This window comes from Hemiscyllium ocellatum, chromosome 31 (genome assembly GCF_020745735.1).
Source record: "Hemiscyllium ocellatum isolate sHemOce1 chromosome 31, sHemOce1.pat.X.cur, whole genome shotgun sequence".
Classification (NCBI taxonomy): Eukaryota; Metazoa; Chordata; class Chondrichthyes; order Orectolobiformes; family Hemiscylliidae; genus Hemiscyllium; species Hemiscyllium ocellatum.
In genome coordinates, this window is record NC_083431.1 from 2,085,400 (window position 1) to 2,098,583 (window position 13,184).

Consider the following 13,184-nt stretch of genomic DNA (forward strand, 5'->3'; position numbering starts at 1 on the left):
CTAGAGGGCATAGGTTTAGGGTGAGGGGGGAAAGATATAAAAGAGACCTAAGGGGCAACCTTTACAAACAGAGGGTGGTAAGTGTATGGAATGAGCTGCCAGAGGATGTGGTGGAGGCTGGTACAATTGCAACATTTAAGAGGCATTTGGATGGGTATATGAATGGGAAGGGTTTGGAGGGATATGGGCTGGGTGCTGGCAGGTGGGACTAGATTGGGTTGGGATATCTGGTTGGTATGGACGGGTTGGACCAAAGGGTCTGTTTCCGTGCTGTACATATCTAACATCACACTGTCAGCACTGAGCTTTGGAAAGGACGTAATCAATATTAACATCGTTCCAGCCACTACTATCAGCAACTGACTTTCAAATTGGAGATAGCACATGATACAGTCACAAGGTCAGTGTCGAGGGAGCGCTGCACTGTCGGAGGGTCAGTGCTGAGGGAGTGCCGCACTGTCGGAGGGTCAGTGCTGAGGGAGTGCCGCACTGTCGGAGGGTCAGTGTTGAGGGAGTGGACACTGTCGGAGGGTCAGTGCTGAGGGAGTGCCGCACTGTCAGAGGGTCAGTGCTGAGGGTGTGGGCACTGTCGGAGGGTCAGTGTTGGAGTGGACACTGTCGGAAGGTCAGTGCTGTGGGTGTGCCTCACTGTCGGAGGGTCAGTGCTGAGGGAGTGGACACTGTCAGAAGGTCAGTGCTGAGGGAGTGCCGCACTGTCGGAGGGTCAGTGTTGAGGGAGTGGACACTGTCGGAGGGTCAGTGCTGAGGGAGTGGACACTGTCAGAAGGTCAGTGCTGAGGAAGTGCCGCACTGTCGGAGGGTCAGTGTTGTGGGAGTGGACAGTGTCGGAGGGTCAGTACTGAGGGAGTGCCGCACTGTCGGGGGGTCAGTGCTGATGGAGCGCCATCTTCAGGCTGATCTCTGATTAACCTGGTGTCTCCGGGCCGGCTGCAGTGTACACATATGTCCAGTAGATGGGGGTGGTGCTCCATGTTGAGCCGCGGATATTGATCTCCTTCAGTGATGAAAGTGTTCAGCCCAGGAGCAGGACAGAGAGAATCTGCCCCTCTCCACAACACAGAGACAGCTGCGGAGCCACAGGCACAGGTATGACCATAAACCCATGTGGCTGATGAATTACAGAATGAGGTGAAGATGGGAATAAAGTGGGAAGTGGGGATAAATGTGTGATAGTAACATTTCTGCAGAGAATTAGAGATAAAAGTGGGAATATTTGCAATGAATGCCATAATTGATAAAATGATCAGAAAGCTGCAGATAGGGAACACAGAAAAATACAAGTCAGAGATGGTAATGAACAGACTGCCGACAATTCACCTTCTGCAACTGTACCCCAGTGAGAATCTGTTTGGGGTCCAGGCTGTGGGGACAATGTAGAGTGACCTTTCCTCTCTATCCGGCGCTGTCCCTGTCCTGGGTTTGTTTTATGGTCAGGTCACTCTCCAGGTCACCAGGTCTGAAAGAATCTGCAGAAACCTCTTTACTCCAGAATCGAACCATATCCCAGAGCCAGCTAACGTTCCTCCCAACTCACTCCCAGTCCACCCTCTCCCCCCGTCCACCCTCTCCCCCTGTCCACCCTCTCCCCCTGTCCACCCTCTCCCCCTGTCCACCCTCTCCCCCTGTCCACCCTCTCCCCCTGTCCACCCTCTCCCCCTGTACACCCTCTCCCCCGTCTACCCTCTCCCCCTGTACACCCTCTCCCCCTGTACACCCTCTCCCCCTGTACACCCTCTCCCCCTGTCTACCCTCTCCCCCGTCTACCCTCTCCCCCTGTACACCCTCTCCCCCTGTACACCCTCTCCCCCTGTCTACCCTCTCCCCCTGTTCACCCTCTCCCCCTGTACACCCTCTCCCCCTGTTCACCCTCTCCCCCTGTACACCCTCTCCCCCTGTTCACCCTCTCCCCCTGTCCACCCTCTCTCCCTGTCCACCTCTCCCCCTGTTCACCCTCTCCCCCTGTACACCCTCTCCCCCTGTTCACCCTCTCCCCCTGTCCACCCTCTCCCCCTGTCCACCTCTCCCCCTGTACACCCTCTCCCCCTGTCTACCCTCTCCCCCCGTCTACCCTCTCCCCCGTCTACCCTCTCCCCCTGTACACCCTCTCCCCCTGTTCACCCTCTCCCCCTGTTCACCCTCTCCCCCTGTACACACCCTCACTCTCTCACTCACCATCCAATGTGTAGATTTGCTCCTGCCACCCATTACAAGAGTTAGACTGAAGGAAGTCTGTGTTCCCTGACAGCGCTGTGGGTGTAATCTGAGCCCGTGGAATAAGGAATATGTACATTCCTCTCAAGGACAGCAGTGAGAACAAGTCAGTGACCACCTGTGCCAACAGGAATTGGCATCACTTGTTCACTAATGCCGACAGTGACCAGATGTCTGGTTGTGTCAGTGTGACTCAGTCCCACATCAGGATGGACTCACTGCTGGCCACACACACATGTTGGTGGGGTGGGGGGTGGGGTGAGGTGGGGTGGGGGGTGTGGGGGTGCAGGATGATGGTGGTGGTGGTGGTGATGGCGGGACGATCCTCAGTAACGGGTCACTATGTTAACATGGATGGCCAGAGCTCTCTGCCTTCTCAGGAACAGGGGAAGGCCATTCAGCCAACCAAACCTCTGCTGTTCAATGGCCCCAGAATGGCTTTGTAAGTGGGCACCATCGGTGACACTGGGTTTCCTCTTTGAACATGAATTTATTCAGCTCCATTTCAAACATCCACTGACTTTCAGTGCCCCACTCTCATCCACAACGTCACCCCAGAACAGTCCAGCTCTGAGCTGAAGGTTTTCATATCAAATTCTTTCATCGTCTTAAACCATCCTGCTCAGTCACTCAGTCCCTTCCCCATTTATATCCCCCTCAGTCATCCCTTCCCCATTTATATCCCCCTCAGTCATCCCTTCCCCATTTATATCCCCCTCACTCACTCCCTTCCCCATTTATATCCCCCTCGGTCAGTCCCTTCCCCATTTATATCCCCGAGTAAAAAATGAGGTCTGCAGATGCTGGAGATCACAGCTGCAAATGTGTTGCTGGTCAAAGCACAGCAGGCCAGGCAGCATCTCAGGAATAGAGAATTCGACGTTTCGAGCATAAGCCCTTCATCAGGAATGAGGAGAGTGTGCCAGGCAGGCTAAGATAAAAGTTAGGGAGGAGGGACTTGGGGGAGGGGCGATGGAGGTGGGATAGGTGGAAGGAGGTCAAGGTGAGGGTGATAGGCCGGAGTGGGGTGGGGGCGGAGAGGTCAGGAAGAGGATTGCAGGTTAGGAGGGCGGTGCTGAGTTGAGGGAACCGACTGAGACAAGGTGGGGGGAGGGGAAATGAGGAAGCTGGAGAAATCTGAGTTCATCCCTTGTGGTTGGAGGGTTCCCAGGCGGAAGATGAGGCGCTCCTCCTCCAGCCGTCGTGTTGTTGTGTTCTGCCAGTGGAGGAGTCCAAGGACCTGCATGTCCTCGGTGGAGTGGGAGGGAGAGTTAAAGTGTTGAGCCACGGGGTGGTTGGGTTGGTTGGTCCGGGTGTCCCAGAGGTGTTCTCTGAAACGTTCCGCAAGTAAGCAGCCCGTCTCCCCAATATAGAGGAGGCCACATCGGGTGCAGCGGATGCAATAGATGATGTGTGTGGAGGTACAGGTGAACTTGTGGCGGATATGGAAGGATCCCTTGGGGCCTTGGAGGGAAGTGAGGGAGGAGATGTGGGCGCAAGTTTTACATTTCCTGCGGTTGCAGGGAAAGGTGCCGGGGGTGGAGGTTGGGTTGGTGGGGGGTGTGGACCTGACGAGGGAGTCACGAAGGGAGTGGTCTTTGTGGAACGCTGATAGGGGAGGGGAGGGAAATATATCCTTGGTGGTGGGGTCCGTTTGGAGGTGGCGGAAATGGCGGCGGATGATACGTTGTATACGGAGGTTGGTGGGGTGGCAGGTGAGAACCAGTGGGGTTCTGTCTTGGTGGCGGTTGGAGGAGCGGGGCTCAAGGGCGGAGGAGCGGGAAGTGGAGGAGATGCGGTGGAGGGCATCGTCGATCACGTCTGGGGGGAATCTGCGGTCCTTGAAGAAGGAGGCCATCTGGGCTGTACGGTGTTGGAACTGGTCCTTCTGGGAGCAGATGCGGCGGAGACGAAGGAATTGGGAATATGGGATGGAGCCATTTATATCCCCCTCAGTCAGTCCCTTCCCCATTTATATCCCCCTCAGTCAGTCCCTTCCCCATTTATATCCCCCACACTCAGTCCTCCTGCCCCAGGCTGACACTAGAAGAATCGTTCTCACCCTCCGAGTGACTCCACCAGAAGTTGCACCATCCACTGTTCACTTTGTTCCATCTTATAGACTCTGGAAACAAGTTTTTTGAAAGATATGTTGGTGAAACATTATTCTCAACCTGTTGATGTGGTTGTCAGATCTCAATAAGGAAAGCATGAACTGAGGCACACTTTCAATTCAGTAACTTCGCTAGTTACAGCTGGGAAAGAATTTCAACAAAATTGACCAATCATTGGAATTCTCTGGTATTCCCATTCTGCAAAGACCCTCACCATCATTCTTCAAAACAATGACCATCAACACATCCCACTGTCAGCTCCAAGATTAACTCCAGCAAGCCAATCTTTCCACTTTCATGGGAATCCCAGCGAGAGACACTACATTCAGGAACTGTATCCCAGTGAGAGACCAGCCCTTCAGGAACTGTATCCCAGTGAGAGACAGCCCCTTCAGGAACTGTATCCCAGTGAGAGTCCACCCTTCAGGAACTGAATCCCAGTGAGAGACAGCCCCTTCAGGAACTGTATCCAGGTGAGAGACAGACCCTTCAGGATCTGTATCCCAGTGAGAGACAGCCCCTTCAGGAACTGTATCCAGGTGAGAGACAGCCCCTTCAGGAACTGTATCCCGGTGAGAGACAGCCCCTTCAGGAACTGTATCCCAGTGAGAGACAGCACCTTCAGGAACTGTATCCCAGTGAGAGACAGCCCCTTCAGGAACTATATCCCAGTGAGAGTCAGCCCCTTCAGGTACTGTATCCCAGTGAGAGACAGCCCCTTCAGGAACTGTATCCCAGTGAGAGTCAGCACCTTCAGGAACAGAATCCCAGTGAGAGACAGCCCCTTCAGGATCTGTATCCCAGTGAGAGTCAGCCCCTTCAGGAACTGTATCCCAGTGAGAGTCAGCCCCTTCAGGAGCTGTATCCCAGTGAGAGACAGCCCCTTCGGGAACTGTATCCCAGTGAGAGTCAGCACCTTCGGGAACTGTATCCCAGTGAGAGTCATCCCCTTCAGGAACTGTATCCCTGTGAGAGTCATCCCCTTCAGGAACTGTATCCCTGTGAGAGTCATCCCCTTCAGGAACTGTATCCCAGTGAGAGACAGCCCCTTCAGGATCTGTATCCCAGTGAGAGCCAGCTCCTGTATTTGTATCCCTGTGAGAGTCATCTCCTTCAGGAACTGTATGCCAGTGAGAGACAGCCCCTTCAGGAACTGTATCCCAGTGAGAGACAGCCCCTTCGGGAACTGTATCCCAGTGAGAGTCAGCCCCTTCAGGAACTGTATCCCAGTGAGAGTCAGCCCCTTCGGGAACTGTATCCCAGTGAGAGACAGCCCCTTCAGGAACTGTATCCCAGTGAGAGACAGCCCCTTCAGGAACTGCATCCCAGTGAGACACAGCGCCTTCAGGAACTGTATCCCAGTGAGAGACAGCCCCTTCAGGAACTGTATCCCAGTGAGAGACAGCGCCTTCAGGAACCGTATCCCAGTGAGAGACAGCCCCTTCAGGAACCGTATCCCAGTGAGAGACAGCCCCTTCAGGAGCTGTATCCCAGTGAGAGTCAGCCCCTTCAGGAACTGTATCCCAGTGAGTGTCAGCCCCTTCAGGAACCGTATCCCAGTGAGTGACAGCCCCTTCAGGAACCGTATCCCAGTGAGAGACAGCCCCTTCAGGAATCGTATCCCAGTGAGAGACAGCCCCTTCAGGAACTGTATCCCAGTGAGAGACAGCGCCTTCAGGAACTGTATCCCAGTGAGAGTCAGCCCCTTCAGGAACCGTATCCCAGTGAGAGACAGCCCCTTCAGGAACCGTATCCCAGTGAGAGACAGCCCCTTCAGGAGCTGTATCCCAGTGAGAGTCAGCCCCTTCAGGAACTGTATCCCAGTGAGTGTCAGCCCCTTCAGGAACCGTATCCCAGTGAGAGACAGCCCCTTCAGGAGCTGTATCCCAGTGAGTGTCAGCCCCTTCAGGAACTGTATCCCAGTGAGTGTCAGCCCCTTCAGGAACCGTATCCCAGTGAGAGACAGCCCCTTCAGGAATCGTATCCCAGTATGATGCAGACTATGAAACATTCCCTGGATTTACTAATACAGTATAGACTGCCTTGTGCCACAAATTCCAGGCAGTCTGCGATGAATCTCTGGTCAGCTCTCTTCCCTTTCTCCCTCCCACCCTCCCTTACTCTCTCTCTTTCTCCCTCTCCATCCTTTCTAACCGCCTCTTTCTCTCTTTGTCTCTCGCTCTCTCTCCCTCCAGCTCCTTGTCTCTCTCCTCACTCTCCACTCCCCTATCCCACCCCCAACCCTCTCTCTCTGGAGATCACCCTTCGTTGCCACTTCAACCCTTGACACAAACGCAGTTGCCCTTAAGTAGATTTTCGAGATCGATATGTAGATTGTTGGGGCAGGAATGTGACCTTTCCTGGAATAATATTCTTATGACAACAGCAGCATTTAACCCAGGACTCTGAAATCCAGACAATCACTGGATTGGAACACCTAGACATCTGCCCAAAGATCCCAGTTTTATTGGGCATCAGATCCTGCAATTTGGAAACAGTTTGCTCCTGGTAGCTCTGAGAACCCTCCAGCCTTAGCACCCAGCAGTCCGGCCTGTTCAGCATGTGATTTGTCTGCTATTTGCCTTAAACTTTGAATGATTGTACAGATATGGTTCAACCTCTGAGAGCACTATCCTGACCATTTCTGTGTTAATCAGCCACAATACAACAGATCATCTGCCAAACCATAGTTGGGTTCTGAAGAGTTCTCAGTGTAATTTACTGTTGTTGTGCATTTAACACTGAACCAACAACAAGCAGAAAATTTCATTCACCATCTCCCAACGGCATCAGGGACTGAAACAAACAGTCAGCCAAACATGAATTTTCCCAGCACTGAACACCCAAACACAGACTCAACACTGAGCATTGTGCTGGAAGCAATGATTTTTATACCATGAACAGTCTTCCATTTTCCTGATGACCTTCTATCCCTGTCACAGGACAATCGCTGCAGATTTCAGACTTCCAAAGAAGATTAACCAGAAAGTTCTGCTCCTGAAACAGAGACTGCCTGATTTCAGTGAGATTGCAACATCATTGACTCAACTTGAGTCACACACATGGGGAACAGTCACTGGGGAATAGGCAGAACCTATCACCTTCTTAATCTCCCACCCTTTGGGTGGGAGGGGACGAGTGGGCTTTTTAAATGTTGCAATTGTACCAGCCTCCGCCACTTCCTCTGGCAGTTCATTCCATACACGTACCACCCTCTGTGTGAAAAGGTTTGCCCTTAGGTCTCTTATATCTTTCCCCTCTCACCCTAAACCTATGGCCTCTGCTTCGGGACTCCCCGACCCCGGGGAAAAGACTTTGCCTATTTACCCTATCCATTTCCCCATTTCCCTCATAATTTTATAAACCTCTATAAGGTCACCCCTCAGCCTCCGACGCTTCAGGGAAAACAGCCCCAGCCTGTTCAGCCTCTCCCTGTAGCTCAGATCCTCCAACCCTGACAACATCCTTGTAAATCTTTTCTGAACCCTTTCAAGTTTCACAACATCTTTCTGATGGGAAGGAAACCAGAATTGCACGCAATATTCCAACAGTGGCCTAACCAATATCCTGTACAGCCGCAACATGACCTCCCAACTCCTGTACTCAGTACTCTGACCAATAAAGGAAAGCATACCAAACGCCGCCTTCACTATCCTATATACCTGCGACTCCACTTTCAAGGAGCTATGAACTTGCATTCCAAGGTCTCTTTGTTCAGCAACACTCCCTAGGACCTTACCATTAAGCGTATAAGTCCTGCTAAGATTTGCTTTCTCAAAATGCAGCACCTCGCATTCATCTGAATTAAACTCCATCTGCCACTTCTTAGCCCATTGGCCCATCTAGTCCAGATCCTGTTGTAATCTGAGGTAACCCACTTTGCTGTCCACTACACCTCCAATTTTGGTGTCATCTGCAAACTTACTAGCTGTACCTCTTATGCTCACATCCAAATCATTTTTGTAAATGACAAAAAGTAGAGGACCCAGCACCGATCCATGTGGCACTCCACTGGTCACAGGCCTCCAGTCTGAAAAACAACCTTCCACCACCACCCTCAGTCTTCTACCTTTGAGCCAGTTCTGTATCCAAATGGCTAGTTCTCCCTGTATTCCATGAGATCTAACCTTGCTAATCAGTCTCCCATGGGGAACCTTGTCGAACGCCTTACTGAAGTCCATATAGATCACATCTACTGCTCTGCCCTCATCAGTCCACTTTGTTACTTCTTCAAAAATCTCAATCAAGTTTGTGAGACATGATTTCCCATGAACAAAGCCATGCTGACTATCCCTAATCAGTCCTTGCCTTTCCAAATACATGTACATCCTGTCCCTCAGGGTTCCCTCCAACAACTTGCCCACCACCAAGGTCAGGCTCACTGGTCTATGGTTCCCTGGCTTGTCCTTACCAACCTTCTTAAACAGTGGTACCACATTAGCCAATCTCCGGTCTTCTGGCACCTCACCTGTGACTATCGATAATACAAATATCTCAGTAAGAGCCCCAGCAATCACTTCTCTAGCTTCCCACAGAGTTCTCGGGTACACCTGATCAGGTCCTGGGGATTTATCCACCTTTAACCATTTCAAGACATCCAGCACTTCCTGCTCTGTAATCTGGACATTTTGCAAGATGTCACCATCTATTTCCCTACAGTCTGTATCTTCCATATCCTTTTCCACAGTAAATACTGATGCAAAATATTCATTTAGTATCTACCTGATCTCCTGCGGCTCCACACAAAGGCCGCCTTGCTGATCTTTGAGGGGCCCTATTCTCTCCCTAGTTACCCTTTTGTTCTTAATATATTTGTAAAAACCCTTTGGATTCTCCTTAATTCTATTTGCCAAAGCTATCTCATGTCCCCGTTTTGCCCTCCTGATTTCCCTCTTAAGTATACTCCTACTTTCTTTATACTCTTCTAAGGATTCTCTCGATCTATCCTGTCGATGCCTGACATATGCTTCCTTCTTTTTCTTAACCAAACCCTCAATTTCTTTCATCATCCAGCATTCCCAATACCTACCAGCCTTCCCTTTCACCCTGACAGGAATATACTTTCTCCGGACTCTGGTAATCTCATTTCTGAAGGCTTCCCATTTTCCAGCCGTCCCTTTACCTGCAAACATCTGCCTCCAATCAGCTTTTGAAAGTTCTTGCCTAATACCGTCAAAATTGACTTTTCTCCAATTTAGAACTTCAACTTTTAGATCTGGTCTATCCTTTTCCATCACTATTTTAAATTGAACAGAATTATGATCGCTGGCCCCAAAGTGCTCTCCCGCTGACACCTCAGTCACCTGCCCTGCTTTATTTCCCAAGAGTAGGTCAGGTTTTGCACCTTCTCTCGGAGGTACATCCACATACTGAATCAGAATGTTTTGTTGTATACACTTAACAAATTTCCCTCCATCTAAACCTTTAACACTATGGCAGTCCCAGTCTACGTTCTGAACATTAAAATCCCCTACCATAACTAGAGTCGAAAAATGTGGTGCTGGAAAAACACAGCAGGCCAGGCAGCATCTGAGGAGCAGGACAATCAACGTTTCGGGCATAAGTCCTTCTTCAGGAACGTCGATTTTCCTGCTCCTCGGATGCTGCCTGGCCTGCTGTGTTTTTCCAGCACGACATTTTTCAACTATGGTCTCCAGCATCTGTAGTCCTCACTTTCCCCTCCCATAACCATCCTATTATTCTTACAAATAACCGAGACCTCCTTACAAATTTGCTTCTCAATTTCCCACTGACTATTAGGGGGTCTATAATACAGTCTCAATAAGGTGATCACCCCTTTCTTATTTCTCAGTTCAACTTCCCTGGATGTATCTCCGGGAATATCCTCCCTCAGTACACTTTAAGAAAGGGAAATGCTACTAGATAAACTTGTGAAGGATATAACCAGCTCATTTGGGGGACTGGTAGCCATGATATATTTGCATTTTTATAAGGTTTTTAATTAAGTCCCAAATATAAGGTTAATGAATAAAATTAGAGACCATGGAATTAGAGTATAACATGCTGACAACTGACCAACAGACAGAAAAGTAGGAGTAAGTGAATTATTCTCATGGCTCCAGACTGTGACCAACAGGATACTGCAAGCATGTGGATTTTTGTATTCATTCCTGGGATGTGGGTGTTGCCCCCTTGAGAAGGTGGGGGTGAGCTGCCTTCTTGACCCGCTGCAGTCCATGTGCTGTGGGTTGACCCACAATGTCCTTAGGGAGGGAATTCCAGGATTTTGACCCAGTGACCGTGAAGGAACGGTGATATATTTCCAAGTCAGGATGTCTTTTTTTGACATTGTTATTGCCTGGCATTTGTGTGATATGAATGTCACTTGCCACTTGCTAGCCCAAGCCTGGAGATCTTGTTGCATTTGAACATGGCTTGCTTCAGTATCTGAGGAGTGGCGAATGGTGCTGAACATTGTGTAATCATCAGCGAACATCCCCACTCCTGACCTTATGGTGGAGGGAAGGTGATTGATGAAGCAGCTGAAGATGGTTGGGCTTAGGACATTACCCTGAGGAACTCCTCCCGAGATCTCCAGGAGCTGAGATGGAGAGTCGACGTTTTGGACAATGATGCCTGACCTGCTGTGCTTTTCCAGCACCACACTCTTGACTCTAATCTGCAGTCCTCACTTTTGCTGGAGATGAGATGACTGACCTCCAATTACCACGACCATCTTCCTATATGTCAGGTATGACTCTAACCAGTGGAGAGTTTTCCCCTGATACCCATTGATTCCAGTCTTGTCAGGGCTCCTTGATGCCACACTCGGTTGAATGTAGCCTTGATGTCAAGGGCTGTCCATCTACCTTTCCCTCTGGAGTTAGCTGTTTTGTCCAGGTTTGAAACAAGGCTGTGTCAAGGTCAGGAGCTGAGTGAGCCTGACGGAACCAAACTGGGCGTCACTGAGCAGGTTATTGGTGAGCAGGTGCTGCTTGATAACACTGTTATTCACACCTTCCATCACTTTGAGAGGAGACTAATGGAGTTGGTAATTGGCCAGGTTGGATTTATCCTGGTTTTTGTGTACAGGTCATACCTGGGCAATTTTCCACATTTGTCGGGTAGATGCCAGTGTTGCAGCTGGACTGAGAGAGCTTGGCTAGAGGAGCTGCAAGTTCTGGAGCACGAGTCTTCAGTATTATAGCTGGAATGTTGTCAGGGCCCATAGCCTTTGCACTATCCAGTGTTTCCAAGTGTTTTTGGTGTCACACGGAGTGAATCGGATTGGCTGAAGACTGGTCTGTGTTATGCTGGGGACCACTGGGGGAGACTGAGATGGATCATCCACTCGGTTGGAGGTTGCTGGGAAAGCTTCAGCCTGATCTTTCGCCCTGATGTGCTGGGCTCTTCTAGCCTTGATGATGGTGATATTGGTGGAGTCTCCTCTTCCAGTGAGCTGGTTAATCTTGCACCATCATACTTGATTGGATGAAGTAGTATTGCAGAGGTTAGATCTGATCCATTGGTTGTGGGATCACTTAGCTCTGTCACTTGCTGTTTATGGTGTTTGGTTCATAGGCAGCCCTGTTTGGTAGCTTCACCAGGTTGGCATCTAATACCCTCCTGCAGCCTCCATTGAACAGCTGCTCACAACGTATAAGAATGATTTGGACGTGTGAACAGGAGGTAATATTTCCACGCACACTTATGGCATAAATCCTGCTGGGAATGAAATTAACAAGGAAAATGTAAAGATACTAAAAGGCGATTTGGACAGTCCAAAGAGTGTGGTGGATCAAATTTAATCTGGAAAAATGTAAAGTTTTCAACTTGTTTGGAGGAACAGTGAGGTACTAATGTATTGATAGTGAGAAATGTCCAAAGTTGGCTGCAATGATGTAGCAAGCTGTTCACTAAGCACTGTATGTTGACCCTCATTGCAAGGGGGTTTGAGTCTGGGAGATGTTGTCTCTCTGGAAACATATGGAGCCTTGCTGAGACCTCATCTGAAATATCGCAGACAGTTTCTCCCTTATCTAAGGTGCATTATATTTACTTTGAAGGAGAGTTTGAAAAGACTGAACCTGCATTTCACAGAGTTCAGAAGAATTAAAGATGATTCCTGTTGAAACAGGGATAATTTCCTTACCTGGAGACCCAATCTCAGAATAAGGAGCTGCCAATTTAGGGTTACAGTGAGGAGGAAAGTTTTCACTCAGAGGGTGGTGAATGTTTGGAAAGCTGTGTAGGATCTGTCATTGCTTAATATCAGGACAGAATTTGATCAGTTTCTGGATATGAAAAGCAACAAAGGATATGGGCTGTTCATGACTGACGGTTGATCTGGAAAGCACATTTGAGCACACCTGTAGATATGGGGTCCCCAAGTGCACAGAATGATTCCAGGGTGAGGCAGAAACTAGTCTTTTGGAAGTACCACTCACTCTGCACTGTGGGGAAAAAAAACAGGTCATCAGGTGTGAAGCACTGTCCCAGCTGTTGCATGTGACACAGGTCTGGCCCGTCCCCAATGGTGCTGTTGCAATCTCCCGAGATATGTTCCACTTCATCGGGAAGCCTAAGATGGACTGTGTCTGTAGGGACTAAGATGGACTGTGTTTTTTTTTTAGATTACTTGCAGTGTGGAAACAGGCCCTTCAGTCCCACTGACCTGCAACCCACCCATCCCCCTACATTTACCCCTTACCTAACACTACAGGCAATTTAGCATGGCCAATTCACCTGACCCGCACATCTTTGGACTGTGAGAGGAAACTGGAGCACCCGGAGGAAACCCACGCAGACACGGGGAGAATGTGCAAACTCCACACAGTCAGTCGCCTGAGGCAGGAATTGAACCCGGATCTCTGGCGC